This window comes from Hemicordylus capensis, chromosome 10 (genome assembly GCF_027244095.1).
Source record: "Hemicordylus capensis ecotype Gifberg chromosome 10, rHemCap1.1.pri, whole genome shotgun sequence".
Classification (NCBI taxonomy): Eukaryota; Metazoa; Chordata; class Lepidosauria; order Squamata; family Cordylidae; genus Hemicordylus; species Hemicordylus capensis.
Window position 1 is genome coordinate 2560929 of NC_069666.1, and position 19664 is coordinate 2580592.

General features: G+C 47.5%; 1 protein-coding gene across 4 annotated transcripts in view; it reads left to right on the forward strand.

The window, feature by feature from the left end:
• The window catches only part of DENND4A (DENN domain containing 4A), a 70749-nt gene that overhangs the window by 269 nt on the left and 50816 nt on the right, over positions 1-19664 (forward strand). For 3 of the 4 annotated variants that reach the window (XM_053272544.1, XM_053272547.1, XM_053272546.1), the window contains exon 1: positions 10736-11002. The exons of the other annotated variant lie outside the window; for it this stretch is intronic. The gene's annotated coding sequence lies outside the window, so the exon portion shown is untranslated. Of the gene's footprint in view, positions 1-10735; positions 11003-19664 lie in introns of those variants that run through there. 4 annotated transcript variants of the gene reach the window in all.

A 19664-nucleotide genomic window follows, 5' to 3' on the forward strand; every position in this document is an offset into this window, starting at 1 on the left:
TGCCTGCCTGCCTTTTAAAGGCACAGCAGTGTCAATAATGGTCCCAGGTCTGGTCTGAAGGCTTGTGAGACTAGCAACCTGGGGTGAAGCTAAGCAGGTCTCTAGGTCAGGCCAGTCGGGACCACCTGAGGACCTCACGTGCTTTGGAAGTGAACCAGGCATGTGGGTTAGCTGTAGTTATAGAGTTATGCTCAGAGCCTCTCTCTTGCCCAGTGAAACCTCCGAGAGCAAGATTTTAAAAAGACACACCTTGCAGAGCTTAGCATCAGTGTCTGAAGCCACACTACTGAATATTTAGTCCGTCAGTCACTATTGATTAGTCCACAGAACAGGACAGAGTGCACACCTCAATAATTAGACTGTCTTGTCCAAAATGCTAGATGAACGATGCAATCCCATTCACGTTTACTCAGGTGTAAGTCCCACGGAGTTCAATGGGACTTCCACTGAGGTAAGTGCACAGAGGATTGCAGCCCAAAGGTATGTTGGACTGAGCCAGCAGAGAGTTCTCCTGAAGCTGCTGTTTATTATTGTTCAGATGATGCTTTTGTTGCACTGTTATTTGTTTTTGGATTCTTGTGATTGTTTTAAAGTACTTGTTTAGTAAAGTATCGTTTTAAAGCACACACATTCTATTCTTGTGCTGTAAGCTGCTTTGGGGGTTTCTTTTTTTCTTTCTTTATTAAGAAAATTCTCTGGAATCAAAATACATTCTAAGAATCAAATGTAGGAGATGGAATTTGTTCCGTTCTTATCCTGAAAGAGACTTCACATTATTCTTATGGGAGGGTGTTCTTGATTCTCTCAAGTGAAGAAAAAGTTCAGTGTTTAGTACAATTACAACAGGATCAATCCTATCACGTAGGAGAATAAATCCAGCAGAGCTTTTATTTTCCTTTCAGTTCAGTGAGATTTCCTAAAAAGATGGAGGCTTAATAATTAATTCCTCCTTTTCACATTATTTCCTTGCTGTGCTAACACATTTCTAAAGAGCTGCTATTCTCTGGGCCCTTTCCTCTATGTTTTAGCAGCTGTCTTTGATTATTTTCTCAGTCCGTCTCTATTTCTAGCTGGGGCCAGCAGTGGCATAGAATGCATTGCTTGCTAGGGATGTTTCCTGAATTATTGTTGTTTATAGTTGAAGATGCCAGGCTGGCTCTGATTTGGGGGGAGTCGGGCAATTTGCAAAGCACCTTTGTGTAGAGAGCCAGGGCCAGATTAACCATTAGGCTAAATGTCTAGAAAGCAGGGTCCCAGACAACCTGGACCTTTGCTGTGGTCTAATTATCCAGAAATTCCCTATGTAAAAACATGAAGGGCTGGATGCCCTTAAGCTCTCGGTGCCTACTTCTTTATAAACAGAACGAGCATTTTCTCTAGAAGTAGACATAATTAACCACTGCTAGTCACCTTAAGTGGCGCAGCGGCGAAATGCTTGACTAACAAGCAGAAGGTTGCTGGTTCGGGGAGCAGCAATATAGGAAGATGCTGAAAGGCATCATCTCACACTGAGCAGGAGGAGGCAATGGTCAACCCCTCCTGTATTCTTCCAAAGACAACCACAGGGCTCTGTGGGCGCCGGGAGTCGACACTGACTTGACGGCACACTTTACCTTAGTGTTATACAAAACGTAAAGTGTGCCATTGCATTGTTGTCAACTCCTGGTGACAACAGAGCCATGTGGTTTTCTTTGGTAGAATACAAGAGGGGTTGACCATTGCCTCCTCCCGCATGGTATGAGATGATGCCTTTCAGCATCTTCCTCTGCCGCTGCTGCCCAATATAGGTGTTTCCCATAGTCTGGGAAACATAGTCTGGGAAACATACCAGCAGGGATTCAAACCGGCAGCCTCTGGCTTGCTAATCAAGTCATTTCCCCACTGCACCATTAGGTGGCATAGGAGAGAAATGGTGCAGTGGGGAAGTAACTTGCCTAGGGAGCAAGAGGTTGCAGGTTCGAATCCCCACTGGTATGGGAAACACCTATATCAGGCAGCAGCGATACAGGAAGATGCTGAAAGGCATCATCTCACACGGCGTGGGAGGAGGCAATGATAAACCCCTCCTGTATTTTACCAAACAAAACCACAGGGCTCTGTGGGCGCAAGGAGTCGACACCGATTCGACGGCACAACCTTTCTGTAGTGTTATACAAGTAGAGTTGTTGCCTGCTTATGGGCAGACGCTCTTGTAGCAGCTGCATAAAAGTGGAGAGGGGCTATAGCTGAGTGGCAAAGCACAAAAGACCCCAAGTCCATCTCTCCAGGTAGTGCTGGGAAAGACCTCTGCCTGAAACCCTGAAGAACCTCTGTTGGCGATTGTTGACCATACAGACTTAGATGGACCACTGATGAAACAGAAGGCAGCTTCACTTGTTGAACCAACAGGTGGAGTTATCCTAGGGATGGAAATTCAAGTGTTCTTCTGGCAAGTACATGTCTTCATCTGAAGATGGGTGTACCTTCAAGATCAGGACAGGAGCCACTGAGTTCCGCACAACATTTCTTTCCTTTGGCATCTCTGCTCAATGGCCCTTTCATCACACCAGCAGGTGGGCAGAAGTGGTGTCTTCCACCCTTCTCTCTTCAGCACTGCTTTTAAGCACCCAGATCTGTACTCTTTGGATATCCTTTGTGGTTTTATCTGTTGCCCATCACGTTGGTTCAAGAGTCTAAAAAACAAAGCCTATGCACGACTGTGTCTTCCTCTCTAGTTAGCAACGACTTTGTGGTCTCTCTCTCTCTTTCCTTGGGTACAAATGTGTCAGAGAGACACGTCCTTGGACATCTTCCAGAATGATTAGTCAGAGGAGGACCTGGTGTTTTCTGCAACGTACAAAGTAATTTCTATGCACTGAGCTATCACTTGGCTGAAGTGCTGTTTGTCTTTCAAGTGGGGTGTCCTGATTAAATCAGTTGGGGGGAAACAAAACACGGAATATCTTCCTCCAGATGGTGGCAGCTGCAAGCAGATATCTTGCGTCAGCCTCAACTGCTTTAGAACTCTGGGTGCCCTACCTGACCATTCTCAGTATGGGTTGTGTATGTTTTTCTCTCTCTCTCTGTTGTGTGTGTTGTGTGTGTGTGTAGCATAAGGTTTCCACATTGCAGGGTTCCCCCCCACTCCGTTGATTAGTGGCTGTGAAGAGAAATCAGATGTTTTCACAAATAAATATGGGCCTTGATCCTATCTAGTATTCATTAGAGGCTTTGCAGAATGAGGAGTGGATTAATCAGGAGCAGCTGGTGATGTGGGTGGGCGCTTTGGCACCACTTTCGCTGCTGAATTTGAAGTTCTGAATTATCTTAACATGCCTTCCATTGCTGAAGACTATTAGAATAATTAGAGGGAAAATATGTATTATTTATTAATCAAGACAGAGCATGAACATCATATTAAAGCTGTTACTGGCAATAATGAATATGAGGCAGACCCCATTCTCTAGATGTCCTGTATGAGTAATCCTGAAAGCGAAGACTTTCACTGCCAGCCAATCATGGGCTCCTTTTTAAAAATCTGTAGCAAAATGCTGGCGAAATGCTGAAGCCTTGCCTTTAGAATGTCAGGGAGTCAGAAACATCCTGGGACACTTGAGATCTGTTTAGTTCAGCTAGGGCAGCGGGGGGGGGGGGGTCCCAACCTGTGGCAACATCTGGAGGGCCACAGGTTAGAAGCCCCCGAGATAGGGCGGGGCAGGCAGCCTCAGCTCCCCAGCGGATGAAGGACTACAACTCCCATCATCCTCAGTCCCAGTTTAATGTGGATGATGGGATTTCTAGTTAAACAGCAGCTGGAGAGCAAGATCACCTACCCCTGAGCTAGGGGAAGGGGGCAAGTCCCGGGCCGGATTAGCTCATAGGCTAGTCAAATCGTGCTAGTAAGGCTAGTAAGAAGAGGACGACGACCAGCAGCAAGGTGGATGGACTCGATGATGACAGCAATGAAGGCACCACTGAGAGACCTTCAAGGCCAAGTTGGAGACAGATCATCCTGGAGAGAATCTATCTATGTGGTCACTAAGAGTCGACACCGATTTGACAGCACTTAATCAATCAATCAATCAATCAATCAGACTGTAGCCTTAGACCTTCGCATTTTTAGGCCCTTCCAGCCCAGGCCTTTCCCTCCCAATAGCCTGCTGAACCCTTCTGAGGGTCCCTTTTTAAACTGTCATGCACTTCTGCATAGCTCAAGTTACCCCCGAGGATGCCGCAACTTCCTTCATTCCTCAGTGGCTTTGTTTTGCCTACAGTCCAACTGGCATGGGGCCACTGACTGCTGTTAGAGGGAATGGTAGAAATGGATACTTTAGAAATAATACCTGTCCATTGCTTCAGAATTATCTCAACATTTGAAAAGGACATCTCCTGTGACTGCCTCTTTGATGAAGAGAGGAGGAGAGCTGCCAACTGGGAGGAGAGCTGGTCTTGTGTTAGCAAGCATGACTTGACCCCTAATCTAAGCAGGGTCCACCCTGGTTGCATATGAAAGGGAGACTTGATGTGTGAGCACTGGAAGAAATCCCCTTCAGAGGATGGAGCTGCTCTGGAAAGAGCAGAAGGTTCCAAGTTCCCTCCCTGGCTGCATCTCCAAGATATGGCCAAGAGAGACTCCTACCTGCCACCTTGGAGAAGCCACTGCCAGTCTGTGAAGACAAGACTGAGCTAGATAGACCAGTGGTCTGACTCAGTATGTGGCAGTTACCTATGTTCCTATGTTCCTCTGCCTGTGTCAAGGTATCACAAGGGGTGTGTTACAGGTAGGGCCTGGCTGCCGAAGATTCTGCCATAATAAGATCGCTAGAAGCAGCAAATAGAAGATAAGTCATGATGTGGCTAATTTTGCAAATGGGACAATGGTGCTGAAAGAAGTCAAAGGAACATAGGGAGCTGCCTTATAGAGAGACAGCCCCTTCGTCTTTCTATCCCATTATTGTCTACAGTGTGCTCCAAGAAGAAGCCAAGGAATGGGTGGGGAAGATGCCCGAAATAGAGCTTTTTCAGACACAGCACGAGAAATAGTTGGCATTGAAGAGGGTCATGAAAACACAAGCTGTGAACAAGCCTGGGTGAACTCACATGGATTGCAAGCCATTTGTCCGACGAAGGGCTGACGATGAAATCAGAAGCAAAACACAAGTGCCCCCAGCTCCAGTCTCTAGGGCCCCTGACGCAGCTGCTATCTGGCTGCTACTTTGCTTACAGAATGTAAAGGTAAAACGTAATGTGTGCTGTCAAGTGGATTTCGACTCCTGGCACCCCAAGAGCCCTGTGGTTTTCTTTGGTAGAGTACAGGAGGGGTTTCCGATTGCCTCCTCCTGCGCAATATGAGATGATTGCCTTTCAGCATCTTCTTATATAGCTGCTGCCCAATATAGGTGTTTCTCATAGTCTGGGCAACATACCAGTGGGGATTCGAACCAGCAACCTTCTGCTTGTTAGTCAAGCATTTCCCCACTGCGCCACTTAAGGTTTAGGGAAAGCTTAATTTGTCTGCCCTTCTGAGACACAAAGTTCTTCATCACGAGGGTCCCTGTGTTTGGATGCACCTGTACACAGGCGCAACCCACGGGGAATTATTCCTTCTGCAAACAACTCCTGTTGAAAGGTCTTGTACAGGAGAATGAAATAAGGGTGTCAGAATGGTTTGGGCATTTCCAGGCCTAGTTGTCCAGATGGACCGGGTGTGTCAGCCCACGCCAGTCCTCACAGCTGCCAGCAGCGGACCAGGATGCACAATGCCGGCTGCCTGTGGTGAGCACAAGGGTTTCCAGGACAGGACCAGGGAGTACACACGCAGGGAGCCGGGAGCTGCCATCTGGACATACTTTAGGGCAAAGGTTTGTGGGGGTCTTCTTGGCTTTTTACTAGGAGGTCCCGAGAGCCACCAACTTCAGCCAGGTGCAGAAGAGCGGCTCAGGGTGGGGCCAACAAAATCCGGTGCACCCCAAGAGACACACAGCAGCATCACTGCACATACAAGTACAAATCTACATTTGAGGCAATTGCCAGGAGGAGTGGCTGCCTCCAGATGTAAATATCTTGGAGGAAGCAGCTGCCCGTATGTTTGTTGATCTACATTTCAATGCATCCTTATTGGTGAAATGGGATTTCTAATCTGTGTTAGTGATGGTGCCCAGAAGGGTGGTACTTAGTGCAGATTAACTAATGTGCTGCATGACAATGTGACAGTTAAGCTACTGCAATTAAAAATGAAAATAATAGAATCCTGACCAGCTTTTTCTCATTTAATAGTTGTAGGGCTCAGCATACAAGACAAGGTGTGTGTGTGGCGGGGGGGGGGAGGAGAGAGCACAATTTTAATCAGCCCAGGGCAGCAAAAGGCACTGGGCTGGCCCTCTCTGTGCAGCATGTTCCAAACCTCAGTGCAATTAATTTGGGGCCTCAGTCTGCTAAATCCTTGGACATCAGTGCAAGCTCTCCCACTGGTTCTTTGGCATATTGTTCGAAAACACTTGGGGGGGGCAGTGGGTGCTTTATTGCGATTTCAGTGGCTTTAACCAGTGCCTTCTGTAGAATCCTCCCCCACGCCCAACACATGATATTCAGTTTCCTCCTTTATAATTTATTGGCAGTGCAGTTCTCTGGAGTAAGACATTCCATTCCAAGCCTAGCTCTAGAAGCAGAAGGAACACAACCCCGCTGTTCTGATGCTGCCTCATCACTATTGTTGCATTTTAAATATGCCACTTCTCTGTCTTTTCTTAAATTTAATCAATTGCCAACAGACTTCATTCCTCTAAGCACAAAGGGATCGATGCTACATTTCCTAATGAACAAACCAAAAACCTCTTTTGGCTTTGCTGACTAACCTTCCAAAGGAATAGGCTGTGCCAAAAGACCCATTTTGTTGCATAACCTTTTAAGATGTAGAGACGTTAACCGCGTCATAAGTGAACTGGGGGAGTGGATTTGTCACTTGAAATGATGAGAAATGTTTTGTTGGTTATGGGTTTTAAGAACCCATTTCTCAGGTATTCCCCTCCATCCAGGAAAGGGTGATTATGGACTTCCAAGTTGTCTGGGGACTGCAGAACTGAAGGGAAGCTTCTGCCATCAGCCAGAGGACTAAGGCTTCGTGGGCTGTGTATGCATCTGCGGGTGCTGAGATTTTTTATGTTTATTTTTTTGATAATGTGTATTTTTACAATCTGTTGTAAGCCACCTTACATTTAATCAACAAAGTAATGTGTGCCATGAAGTCGATTCTGACTCCTGGCACCCACAGAGCCCTGTGGTTTTCTTTGGTAGAATACAGGAGGGGTTTACCATTGCCTCCTCCTGCTCAGTGTGAGATGATGCCTTTTAGCATCTTCCTATATCGCTGCTGCCCAATATAGTACCAGCAGGGATTTGAACCGGCAACCAATCAAAAGACAAGGTATAAATCTTCAAAATAAACAACAGTAAATATAAAAGCAGTTATTATGCTCAGTTTCCCTACTTATGGTTGCAAAGATCGTTTAAATGTTGGATCCAGCCTGATCACATTCAGTTGTCTGGGGGACCAGATGTTCTTTGTCAGCATAATCTACCCTACAAATTTGTTGAGCAGATAAGAGTTGGGTGGGGGGTTACGTGAGGAAGGATGGGATTTAAAAAATTATAACAAACTGATACATACAAGGCCCCTGGGCAGTTATGTCAAATACTGTTTCATACATTGTTTTATGCCATTATTGGCAGCATGGTGTAGTGGCTAGAGTGCTGGACTAGGACCGGGGAGACCCGAGTTCAAATCCCCATTCAGCCTTGATACTTGCTGGGTGACTCTGGGCCAGTCACTTCTCTCTCAGCCTAACCTACTTCACAGGGTTGTTGTGAAAGAGAAACTCAAGTATGTACACCGCTCTGAGCTCTTTGGAGGAAGAGCAGGATATAAATGTAGTAATAATAATAATAATAATATTGTAAGCTGCTCCAAGTGCCTTGTTTGGGTGGAAGATCTAGGGTATAAATGATGTTATACATAAATAAGATGATAATAGTAGATTTACCTTAACAATAATAAATAATTCACAGGAAACACATACAAACACAACAATTTTAAATAATATAAGCACATGTCAACATAGAACAGCAGGTGTAAATCATATACATAAATATATCTGGGGGGGAAACAAACCCATTCTTGTTTTGTTGGCATTGGTTAGTTTCTAACTGCATAAGCTGCCTTCAGCATTTCCTCTTTTTTTTTTTAGAAGTGGAAAGGCACAGGATACATTTTCTGAAAATTCAAAGTATCCCCTTCGTCACTTTCCTTCTAAGCTGTGATTGGCCCCTCAGATTGCCAAATTAGTCCTCCTTGAGAGAATGCCTTTGATTTCACCCACCGTTTCGGGTTGCTGGACGGACATTTTTCTCACCTTTCCTCCTACTTAGCACCAAAGTCCTTTGGGGGTGTTGGCCTGAGACTTCCCACCTCCCCCCCCACCTCCCTTAGCAATGAAGGCCATCCGTTAAGGTGGGGGCACTGGGCTGAGATTTCCCCCCTCCTCAGCAGCCAAGCCCCCCCATGGATTTGGGGGTGAAAGGGGGAACCTGGTCAACCCCCTTGTGAGGGGTTGCTCTACTTCAGGGTACCTTTGCTGCCACCACACTGATCTGATTAGGCAGGATCTAAGACCAACTCTCACCTCTCCTTCTTCAGGTGATGTGGGAGAGGAAATAGAGCGTACTTGTTAAAACTAAATAACAGGATTGTATTGCTTAACAATACAATACATACTGTATTGCCCTGTGCCATTTTTGGAAGGGCGGTATTTCAACCAACCAACCAACCAACTAAATAACAGAAGTTCTTTAAGTGTGTTGGTTACGGAGGTGCACCTAGGTAATTTTGGAGTCTTGAGCTAAAGGCCTTTGGAGACCCCCCTGCTGCAAGTTAAGCATCATTTTTTAAACATGTAGGTTCTTGAGGGCACAAACCACATCACCCAGAACAGACTAAAGTACCTCCAGTGACTGTTGCTGGTGTCTGTCTTATGTTTCTTTTAGACTGTGAGCCCTTTGGGGACAGGGAGCCATTTTATTCATTATTTCTCTGTGTAAACTGCCCTGAGCCATTTTTGGAAGGGCAGTATAGAAATCAAATAAATAAATAAATAAAAATAAAGTGGATTTGGGAGCCCCCAGGGGGTGTGGAAGCCCTGGACTTTGGCCCCAAAGTCCAGGGCTAAGAGGGCCTCTGAGTGGTTACATGTTTTAGAGGTTCATAAGCGTAGTGGTTTCAAAGTGCTGACATAGCTTGCAGAGACATTAACAGTCTTCCTCCACTCAGGGGTTCAGGGACCTTGCTTGGTTAGAACATAACATAAGAACAGCCCTGCTGGATCAGGCCCAAGGAAGCCCATCTAGTCCAGCATCCTGTTTCACACAGTGGCCCACCAGATGCTGCTGGAAGCCCACAGGCAGAAGCTGAGGGCATGCCCTCTCTCCTGCTGTTACTCCCCTGCAACTGGGACTCGGAGGCATCCTGCCTATGGTTATTTATTTATTATTTGTCAAATTTGTACACCACCCCAAACTATCATCTCTGGGCAGTTAACAACATCACAAAACAAGTGAAAACATACACAAAAATGTCAAAACAATTTAGGCAACCTCAAAATTAAAAACAGACGAAAACTTAAAAAATTTAAAAAGCTGAAAAAGCTTGGGTGAAGAGGTGGGTTTTCAAGTGCTTTTTAAAAATGGCCAGAGATGGGGAGGATCGTATCTCAGTAGGGCGCACGTTCAACAGTCTCGGGGCTGCAACCGAGAAGGCCAGCACCCCGTGTGGCCACCAGCTGAGCTGGCAGCAACCGGAGACAGACCTCTCCAGATGTTACAGAGTTCCTGCTCAGCCTCCCTCTGAACAGCCTTCTTGCCTCCACCTAAGACCCAATACCGCTCTCTTCGCCAGAGAAAATAACTTTCAGCTACTTTCACTCAACCTCCTGCATAGACTTACCACAACTGTTTATACCCAGTTCTATACATTAACATTTAAACACATATAAACAACACCTTTACACCTCTATCAGGCAGCAGCGATAGAGGAAGATGCTGAAAGGCATCATCACATACTGCGCGGGAGGAGGCAATGGTCAACCCCTCCTGTATTCTACCAAAAGAAAACCACAGGGCTCTGTGGGTGCCAGGAGTCAGAATCCGCTCGACGGCACACTCGACCTTTACTTTAGACCCCACATTATTCTGGGGATGCTCGGCTGGGACTTCGTCCTCTGACCCACATTAAGGAATCCCCCCACCGCTACTCAGCCCTCGCATGAAGCTTGGGGCTCCAAGTTGAGGCCTGTCCCCCTTCAGCCCCTGCATTTAAGTCGGCTGGGATCCTCCCTCCCACTCCCCACATTAAGCTGGACGCTCTGGGTTGTCCTTTCATGGCTTAGCCTCCGCATTAAGCCGGGGGCTCCGGGCTGAGCTTTCTCCCCGCTCGGCTCCCGCATCAAGTTGGGGGCTTCCTCCCCCCCCCTCGGGCTCGCCCCCCGCATTAAGCGGAGGCCTCCGGACAGTGCTTTTCCCCCCGCTCAGCCCTCGCATGAGCCTTCTTCCCCCTCTCGGCCCCCGCATTAAGCCGGGGGCTCTGCGCGGAGAGCCCCCGCGCGCCCCAAGACCGAGCCCGCTTTCCCCGCCTCCCTCCGCTGCCGTCACCGCCAAGATGGCGTCGTCAGCTGGGGGGGGGACGGGGAGGGAGGGAATCCCGCCGAGGCGCCCGCACGGGGCGGGGAGGCAGAGGAGGAGGAGGCGGCCGCTGCTGCTGCTGCTGCCGCTGCCGCTGGCGGCTCCCACCGATGCTTCGTGACCGGCAGGAGGAGGAGGAGGAGGATGCTGGTGCTGATGCTGCCGCTGCCAGAAGGGGCGGCGCTGCTGCGGGCTCGGTGACCGGCTGCCGCTGCTCGCCACTTCTCGGGGCCGCCGCCGCCGCCGCCGCCATCCGCACGTCCTCCTGGCTGCAGCTGCTGCGTCCCCGCGGGAGGTGAGCGGCCCTGGCCGGCAAGCGGCGCCCGGGGGGTGGGGAGGCTGGGCGGGAGGGAGCGCCTCCGTGGCCGTGGGGGATGATGCGTGTGTGACACGTGTGCGTGTGGAGGGGCGGCGGCGAGGGGGCTGCCTGCCTGCTTGCCGCTGCCCCATCACCTGCATGGGTCGCCTGCCCGCCGCCCCTCCGCCAGGAACTACGGCGGGCCAGCCTTCTGCGGAGGTGGCACCATTCACACGTGCCTGTCAGCAGCAGCAGCAAGCCCGCCTGCATGTTGAGGAGGAGGAGGGGGGCTGGCGGCGGCGGGGAACTTGGGGGGCTTCGGGGGGAGGAGAGGCTGCTCCGTCGAGGGGACGGAGGGGAGGAGGAGGGCTGCCGGCGCTGGCATGTTGTGGGGAGGGAAGCGGCACCTCGGGTGGGGTGGGGGACTCCCTCCGTCCCTGGGATTGTGGGGATGCTGCTGCTGCTGCTGCCCGTCATCTCACGGCAGGAGAGTCCTCCTAGGCTTGGTCTGCTTTATCTCCTCCCCCCCCCCCCCCGCCTTCCTTCCCAAAGTGGGGAAGATGGACAGTCTCACACGAGCTCCACGAACATGGGGAACTAATTCATACTTAATTTAATCTAATCCTCCCTCCTTTCCAAAAGTGGTGAAGGTGGACAATCCCATGCCAGAGTTTTTGGGCACGTCCTTTATCCACCATCCACCCATCTATTCTTCCTTCTTCCCCCAAAATGGTGACTTTTGGCCATCCCACCTGCCGCGTTCAGGGGATGTCTGGAATCTAAACACGTTTCCCCCGTCCTCACTTTTTGGATAGATGCAAGGGAACGCTGACAACCACAGTGGGTCCTTGGACACTCACACTCTTGGTTGGAGACCATCAACATTCTGCTGTAGACAGACATGCCCCATATTTCAATCACTCACTGCAGGCAGCAGATATAAAAGCCGGTTTCCCAGGTCTGGCCACACTTTTGTGTAGTCCAGAAATGGAACCCAGGATGGGGCAAGGCAGATAACGGAGCTGGCTTGATCCTCCATGGATATCCAAGTTTCGGCCCAACCCCGTGGTGCCTCTGTATGCAACCCTTTCGTTTCGCCTGTCTAAGTGAATGCATTGGCCTTCTGGAGAAACGAGTAGTCCTGTATGTGCGAATGCTGTTGTGGTGAAGGCAACACTGTTCTCCTGCAATGGCTGCCTCTGGACCTGCTTAATAAAGATTAGGTGTGCGGGTTTCGTGTGTCTCAGAGATGCATGACACCCTCGTGGATTCCTAACAGCATCCAAATCCTCCTTCCAGACATGCATCATCTACCCTTTTGACATGCATATGATGACATGCATCATCTACCTCTTTGCAAGCATATATGACTTTTATTGCGCCTCCTGTACATTATCTCAGCATAATCCTTACAACAGCCCTGTAAGGTGGGCCATTGTTAATATCCCAGTATTACAGTCAGCAGGCTGAAAGCGATGGCTTGCTTAATGAGTTCATGGCAAAGGTGAGATGAGGACTAGGGATTTCTTTGGGATTAATCCCCTAGGAATGATACAGGAGCAAGCAATTGCTTGGCGTGCCAATATTTTCAGTTTAAAATCAGGTTGCCACGTTGGTCCATTATAACAGAATTCACAGTCGGAAAGCACCTTTAGTAGGGCTAGCCAGTGTTCACAAGGCAGGGTGTGAACTTTTAAGTTGCACTCAGCTCCGCTTCAGCATGGATAAAGTTTTTTGGTGTGTGTGTGTGTGTGTGTGTTTTATGTACAGTTTGGGGAATGTATATAATGGGATAGTTGGAGGCCCACAATCTGAGAGAGACAAGTCCTGGGAAAAGCAGTCCTGAAATATTCAGAAGTGCCATATGTTGGAAGATATGTGGGATTAGCTGGTGCCTCTGTGCGTTGGCAGGCTGAAATGCTATTTAAGGAAGATGGCTTCGAGGCATAGAGAATGAGGAGGCTGGTGGTGAAGTCCAGGTTGGTTGGTTAGTTATGTTGGGGAGGTAATGAGAAGGGGGAAATATTGGGATACTGGGCGGTTTGGGAGGCGACAGCAATATTTTGGGGAGGCAGGTTAATAATGGAGCATCATTTGTGCATCTCCTGAAACAGCACTATTGAGAGTCAATTCTACGGGAAGTACTGGGGAATTATCCTATTGGGCAAAGGAATTATCCAACACACTGGAGCAATTCTGAGGTTTCCAGGGAACCAGCTGCTAAGATTTCTGTGTCATCTTCATTTCTAGCCTCCCAGGGAGGGCATAAAATGACTGGTTGTCCTTCATCACACACTCATTCACTCTCCACCGTTGCGGGTGGTGGTGGTGGGATGGATGTGCACACCAGGCTCTTATTTATTTATATTTTATTTTATTCATTTTCTATACCGCCTCTTGTAGGGAGGACTCCCATCTAAATTTAGGTGCTTGAGATTTGTTTTATTTTAAGAAGCATGGCAATTTGGATTTCGTGCCCCTTTCTCGTTTCTAATGGAAACGGTAACTTTCCATTAGAAATACTGAGCATTTGCTATGAGCAGAAAAGCGTTTGATAAGAGACTAACTTTTTATCAGCGGATGCCAGTAATAGTGAGGTGGTGAAAGCATGTGCTAAATACGGTTCCTGATTACAGAGGAATACGAAGGTCTTCTTGTATGACAGCAAGGATAAACCTGTGTGGTGGAGGCAGAACCCTGCTGGGGTTGAGTTCACTTGGGCTTGTTGTAAAGCTTCCATTCTTATTTCTCTCCCCACCCTCCGGCAGAGAGAGAGAGAGAGAGAGAGAGAGAGAGAGAGAGAGAGAGAGAGAGATTACCAGGGTCTTGGTGATACACATAGGAGGAACTCAAGGCAGTGATTGCCTGCTGCTATAAATCATTTGTAGACATTGATTTTCTCCACCCCTTTGCTGACCCTGCCATGTTACAAACATGGGAAAGGACCAGCCGGGCAGCTTTGAAGGAAGACCTCGGTTTCTGCTCAGCAAACCGGCAAGTTCAGTTGATCTCAGGCCACACGAAAACTACAAAATGCCAGTGAGGTGTAGTGATTTGAGTGTCTGAGTAGGAATGGAGAGGACGGTCAACGGACCTCTGGGTGACATCCAAAATGGCCTTAGACTGATTCAGACCCCTGGCTCAGTTTCCTCAGTGTTGACTACACTGACTAGCAGCTGCTGTCCAGAGTTCCAGGCTGGGGATCTTTCCCAGTCCTACTTGGAAATAGTGCCAGGGATTGAACCGGAGGCCTTCTGTATCCTACAGTCCCTCTTCCTTGTACGTTCTGTGGGCCATTCCTCTCTGAACCTAACCTGCTGCACAGGGTTGTTTTAAGGACAAAATGAACGGCAGGAGCACCCTGTATATGACCCTGACCTCTTTGGAAGAAGCGTGGTTAGTGGTACTGTTTATAGAAATGCAACTGATGAAATGTATGCTATTTTGCTGCTGCTCTTGTATTGGTTTTAGTGTTCAGAACATAAGAACAGCCCTGCTGGATCAGGCCCAAGGAGGCCCATCTAGTCCAGCATCCTGTTTCACACAGTGGCCCACCAGATGCCTCCGAGGAGCCTTCAGGCAGGAGTTGAGGGCAGGCCCTCTCTCCTGCTGTTACTCCCCTGCAACTGGGACTCAGAGGCATCCTGCCTTTGAGGATGGAGGTGGCCTATAGCCCTCTGACTAGTAGCCCTTGATAGACCTCTCCTCCATGAAGTGATCCAAACCCCTCTTAAAGCCATCCAGGTTGTTGGCTGTCACTATGTCTTGTGGCAGAGAACTCCAAAAGGTTCATGAGACAAGATTTACCTTTGCAGAAGCCATGCTGGTTCTCTCCCAGCAGGGCTTGTTGTTCTACGTGCTTTACAATTTTATCCTTGAGGGTGTTTTCCATCAGTTTGCCTGGAACGGACGTTAAGCTAACTGGCCTGTAATTTCCTGGATCGTCCCTGGATCCCTTTTTGAAAATCGGTGTTACATTTGCTACTTTCCAGACCTCTGGTACAGAGCCTGATTGCCGGGATAAGTTCTACATTTTTGCAGGGAGGTTGGCAGTTTCACATTTGAGTTCTTTGAGGAGTCTTGGATGGATGCCATCCAGCCCTGGTGATTTGCTAGTTTTCAATTTTTCCAGACTGTTTAGATAGAACATCAACTCTTGTCACTTTTATCTGACTCAGTTCTTTAGCCTCTGTCCCCAAAAAGCTTGGCTCGGGAACAGGTATATGCTCAGTATCCTCTGCCGTGAAGACAGATGCAAAGAACTCATTTAGCTTCTCTGCAACCTCCATATCCCTTAATAATCCCTTTCACTCCCCCATTGTCTAAGGGTCCAACCGCCTCCCTGGCAGGTTTCCTGCTTCTGATATATTTATCAGAAGTTCTTGTGCTTCTTCTTATTGTTTTTAATTGTTTGCTCATGATGGAAAGGCGGGGTAGAAATAATGAAAGTAAATAAACAAATGAACTAAAACTAAATAAACACACAATTTGGTCCAGCCAGCTGATTTTGATGCCCAGGGTGGGAAATCCAAAGGTTGCCCACCTTTCTGCTGATTAGCAAGGACTGTGATCTGCTAGGCGATGCCTCCTGGAAATGACCAGGAATGGTGCAAGGGCATAGCTCACTGGTGGATTTTGCCCATGTATCAGTTTGGCCCATCTCCTACTCCACAGTGGCACCCAGAACATGCTGGCTGTAGCTCTTACCTTGCCTCCTGGTAGGGGCTGCACCCTTCTTTTTTGGTTCTGTTTTGCTATGAATGACCCATAGTTTCTTGTATGTTAGTTACCACAAAAGTAGATGGATGGGCATAGCTTGTGGAGGTGGTGAGTTTTTGGTGCTGTCCAGTCTGTAATAACTAGAAAAGTCAGCAGGCCAGCTACTAATAATGCTTAACGGCTTGTTAATTACACCGGTGGCTTTGGGCCCCTACTAATCTCATGGTCTATTTAAAGAATGCACAAATGTCTCCCAGAGCCAGCCCCCTCCCAATGGGTACGTGTTTTTGTGTATGTTGGAAACTGGAGCATTGTCTTTGGCTGATGTTTGAAGTAAGCTGATTAGCGGAGTGATGTGCTGGGCAACCTTTTCGTCAATCTTGCCGTTTCTTTGAACTCTGTCAGCCAATACTTATTTCACTTTCTGAATGATTAAATGGAGAAGTACAAGGATATAATCCTGGTTGTACTCCTGTATAGGTTTAGGAAAACAGATAGCCAAGCTCCAAAAGGAGTAAGATTCTGTATTGGGGACAACTTGGATTTGAACAATGGGTAGACCAACTCAAAGGCTGATGGTAAGTTGTAAGAGTTACAGCTTTCAAGCGGGGAGAGTCATCAATTATTTATTTGTGGGAAATGTTTCCACCTTCCCTCTACAATAGAGGTCAGCAACTGGGAGCCCTGAGTCGATTCCAGCCCCCTACAGGGAACAGCTCCCCAGTTTAAGGAGGGTTTGGAGGGGGCAGCAGCTGTGCTTGGGAGGGGGTGGCTAGTAGTGTTGGAGGATTTAGGCTGCCGCTTGGCACTAATGTCTGAAAGTGACATTCTGGCAAAACTAGATCCAGGCTAACGTCCTCCATACGGAGAGGTTTCCTTGGGATCTCTGCACTGTCTGGTGAAGGCAGACTTATTTATAGGAAATAGACTTAACACAGTCTTTGCGTCAAGCTGTACAAAGAGATGTTAAGGGCAGCAAAGGTTAAGTGCCCTATAACCCAATTGTGTGCACAGACATTTCACACTGGCTGTTTGCACTTGAGTGGCTCTATCCTTGCACCGTGTAACATATAAACATTCTGAAATGAGTCATGCCCTTTCCTATGCATGTTTCCTCAGAAGAAAGCCCCTCTAAGTTCAGTGTGACTTACTCTCAAGTAAATAGACATAGGTTTAGCAGGCCTGCTCAATTTAGGCCCCGCCTAGCTGTTTTGAGACTACAACTCCCATAATCCCAGGGATTATGGGAGTTGTAGGCCAACATCTGCCGGAGGACTGAAGCTGAACAGCCCTGGTTTATAGTTTCAGAGGCCTTAGTTAAACAAGGTGCAGATCCTACGTGGCAAAAGCCAATTTCATTTTGTAGTCAAATCACATTTTTATTTTAAACCCTATCCTAAGGACATTTTCTTTGGTTAGTTGCAAGCCTCTAACCACAGTTGCTGTTTTTCTGCAAAATTATATACTTCTGTCTTTTTTTTTTTTTTTTGGAGAAACGCCCAGCTAATGCCCTGTGTAGGGTCAGTGCACACATCCTTCTTGTCAACCGGAGCGGAATGAAATGGGGATCGAGATTCATCATTGTAGCGTGCTCCCATCCCATGATGACTTCTCTGTGTGTTCCATTCAGATTGGCATATTTATATATGTTGGAAGGAAGCTCAAAGAATAGATGTGACGGAACAAACTTGCTTATTTATGCCGACTCCAAGGAACAGTGTTCACACATGCACGCTTGCCACTTGGAGGAAGCATTTCTCTGGGGATGTTTAATGTGTCTCAGCTGTGCTGCTAATATGCTGATGCTGCCCATGTGTCTTTGCTGTCAGCCCTCCCTCTAAAGCTCCAGATGCGCTTCACTCCACACATGGGGCCTGCATGTGAGCATACTTCCCCATTCACTCCAGCAGCGGCAGCCGCTCTGAACACGTGCCTTTGTGGGCTTGGAGGTGCCAGTCCCCCTTGACTGAAATGAATGAAAAAGCCAATGCCATCCTGGACTTATCTGAAGAATGGCTGGATTCAAAGGCGTCAAACTGGGAGAGCAAGCCTGCTCTGTTGACATCAGTTCCAGTGACTTCCATGGAAAGTGGTTTCCTCCCACTATGAGGTTCCTTTGCTACGTTCTGGCTGTTTTCTCATAGCTTCGTCCACTGACATAAAGTTCAAAAGTCTGGCCATTGGTGAGTGGGTCCAGTGGTTTGGGTTCTTCTCCCGCAGTCACTTCGTTGAGATTGGCATTCAGTTGGTCCCCCTTGTGAGGTACCAGGCCTCCAACCAGTCCCACAGTTGTTGGGATGAAGCCACAGAAGAACCTATTCCTGTGCTGCTGCTGTCACATATAAAGGGCACCCAATTTGGATCTTAAAAAGGTGTCCCTGAATGCAGACATTTGGAGGAAATGTACTGTTTTGTTAGTTGTTCTTTTATTGTCTGTCATAAGGAGATTACCTTTTAAGAACAGCCCTGCTGGATCTGGCCCAAGAAGACCCATCTAGTCCAGCATCCCGTTTCGCACAGTGGCCCACCAGGTGCCATTGGAAGCCACAGGGCATACCCTCTCTCCTGCTGTTGCTCCCCTGCAACTGGTACTCAGAGGCATCCTGCCTCTGAGGCTGGAGGTGGCCTATAGCCCTCTGACTAGTAGCCGTTGATAGACCTCTCCTACATGGTTATCCAAACCCCTCTTAAAGCCATCCAAGTTGTTGACTGTCACCACATCTTGTGGCAGAGAATTCCACAAATTGATTAGTGATGTGTGAAAAAGTACTTCCCTTTGTTGGTCCTAAATTTCTTGTCAATCAATTTCATGGGATGACCAGTGTTCTCTCTAATTTTTTTCACCTGTGTGTGGAATGAGTTTTTTTCTGGGTGGCAGTATCAAGGCAGTGTGTGCATGCACGCATTCAGACTGGGGCCTTCCTGAGTGGGATCTAAAATGAACTGAATTAAAAAAAAATGTGAGTGCACACATGTGCGCACACCATGACCCCTGGTTCTAGTGTTGTGCAAAAGAGAGAGAAATTTCTCTCTGTCAACTTTCTCCATATCATGCATGATTTTATAGACCTCTATCATGTCTCCCTTTTGAGGTGGCTATATCAAGTAGTTGTGTTGGAAGCATGCTTTTGAAAAAGGGAAGGCAAAAATGGATTGCACAATCTCTGTACATTGTAATGAACAAGACAGTGTTGATGGCAGCTTTGTTCGAAATAAACTGCTTCAGTTTCCCAGAAGTGAAAGTTCAAATTCTTAGGCAACTGTTGTGTGACATAGCAGGAGGCTTAAATGGCACAGTCTTTATGGGTTTGGGAACTTCTTTGACATACTTCAAAATGGGGCCTGTGGGATGTTTCTGACATTCTCCAGGGGAAGACGGAAAATATATCTTTAAAATGTGTAAAATGCTTAGGATTAGGCAAAACAATAGTCTTGCAAAACTGGACTGGAATGCAATTCTTTCTCCTTTTAAAGAGCTGCAAGTTTAGTTACCCTTAAGTCAGTATGAGACAATTAGATTATCTTAAAAGGGAGACCTCATTAAATTCTGTTTACAAAATGTAGTTCACTGAAATCCTAGCCTGTCTCGTCTTTTGAGAGTTAACAATTTTGAGGGAGGATTAACTTGTTTTATATAGAGAGGATGGAGGGGACTTTGGTGTTCAGCTGAGGGATGAGTCATCTGTGTTTTCTTTTATCTGTTCTGCCAGTATGTCTGGTTGGCTTTATACAACTGGGCAACCTCCATGAATCTATGTAAAACGGTGAGCACAAGGGGGGAGATGGTTTTCCAAAGACGTAATTGTTAAAGTTTTGGAATCTTTGTCAATTTATTTCAGTTTAATATAAATATTTTACCCTCTTGTGTACATTTCAACAGCAATTATTTTTGGCATGGGGAGGGGGCAGGCAGTGTCCTTGAGACAATACAGGTGGATCT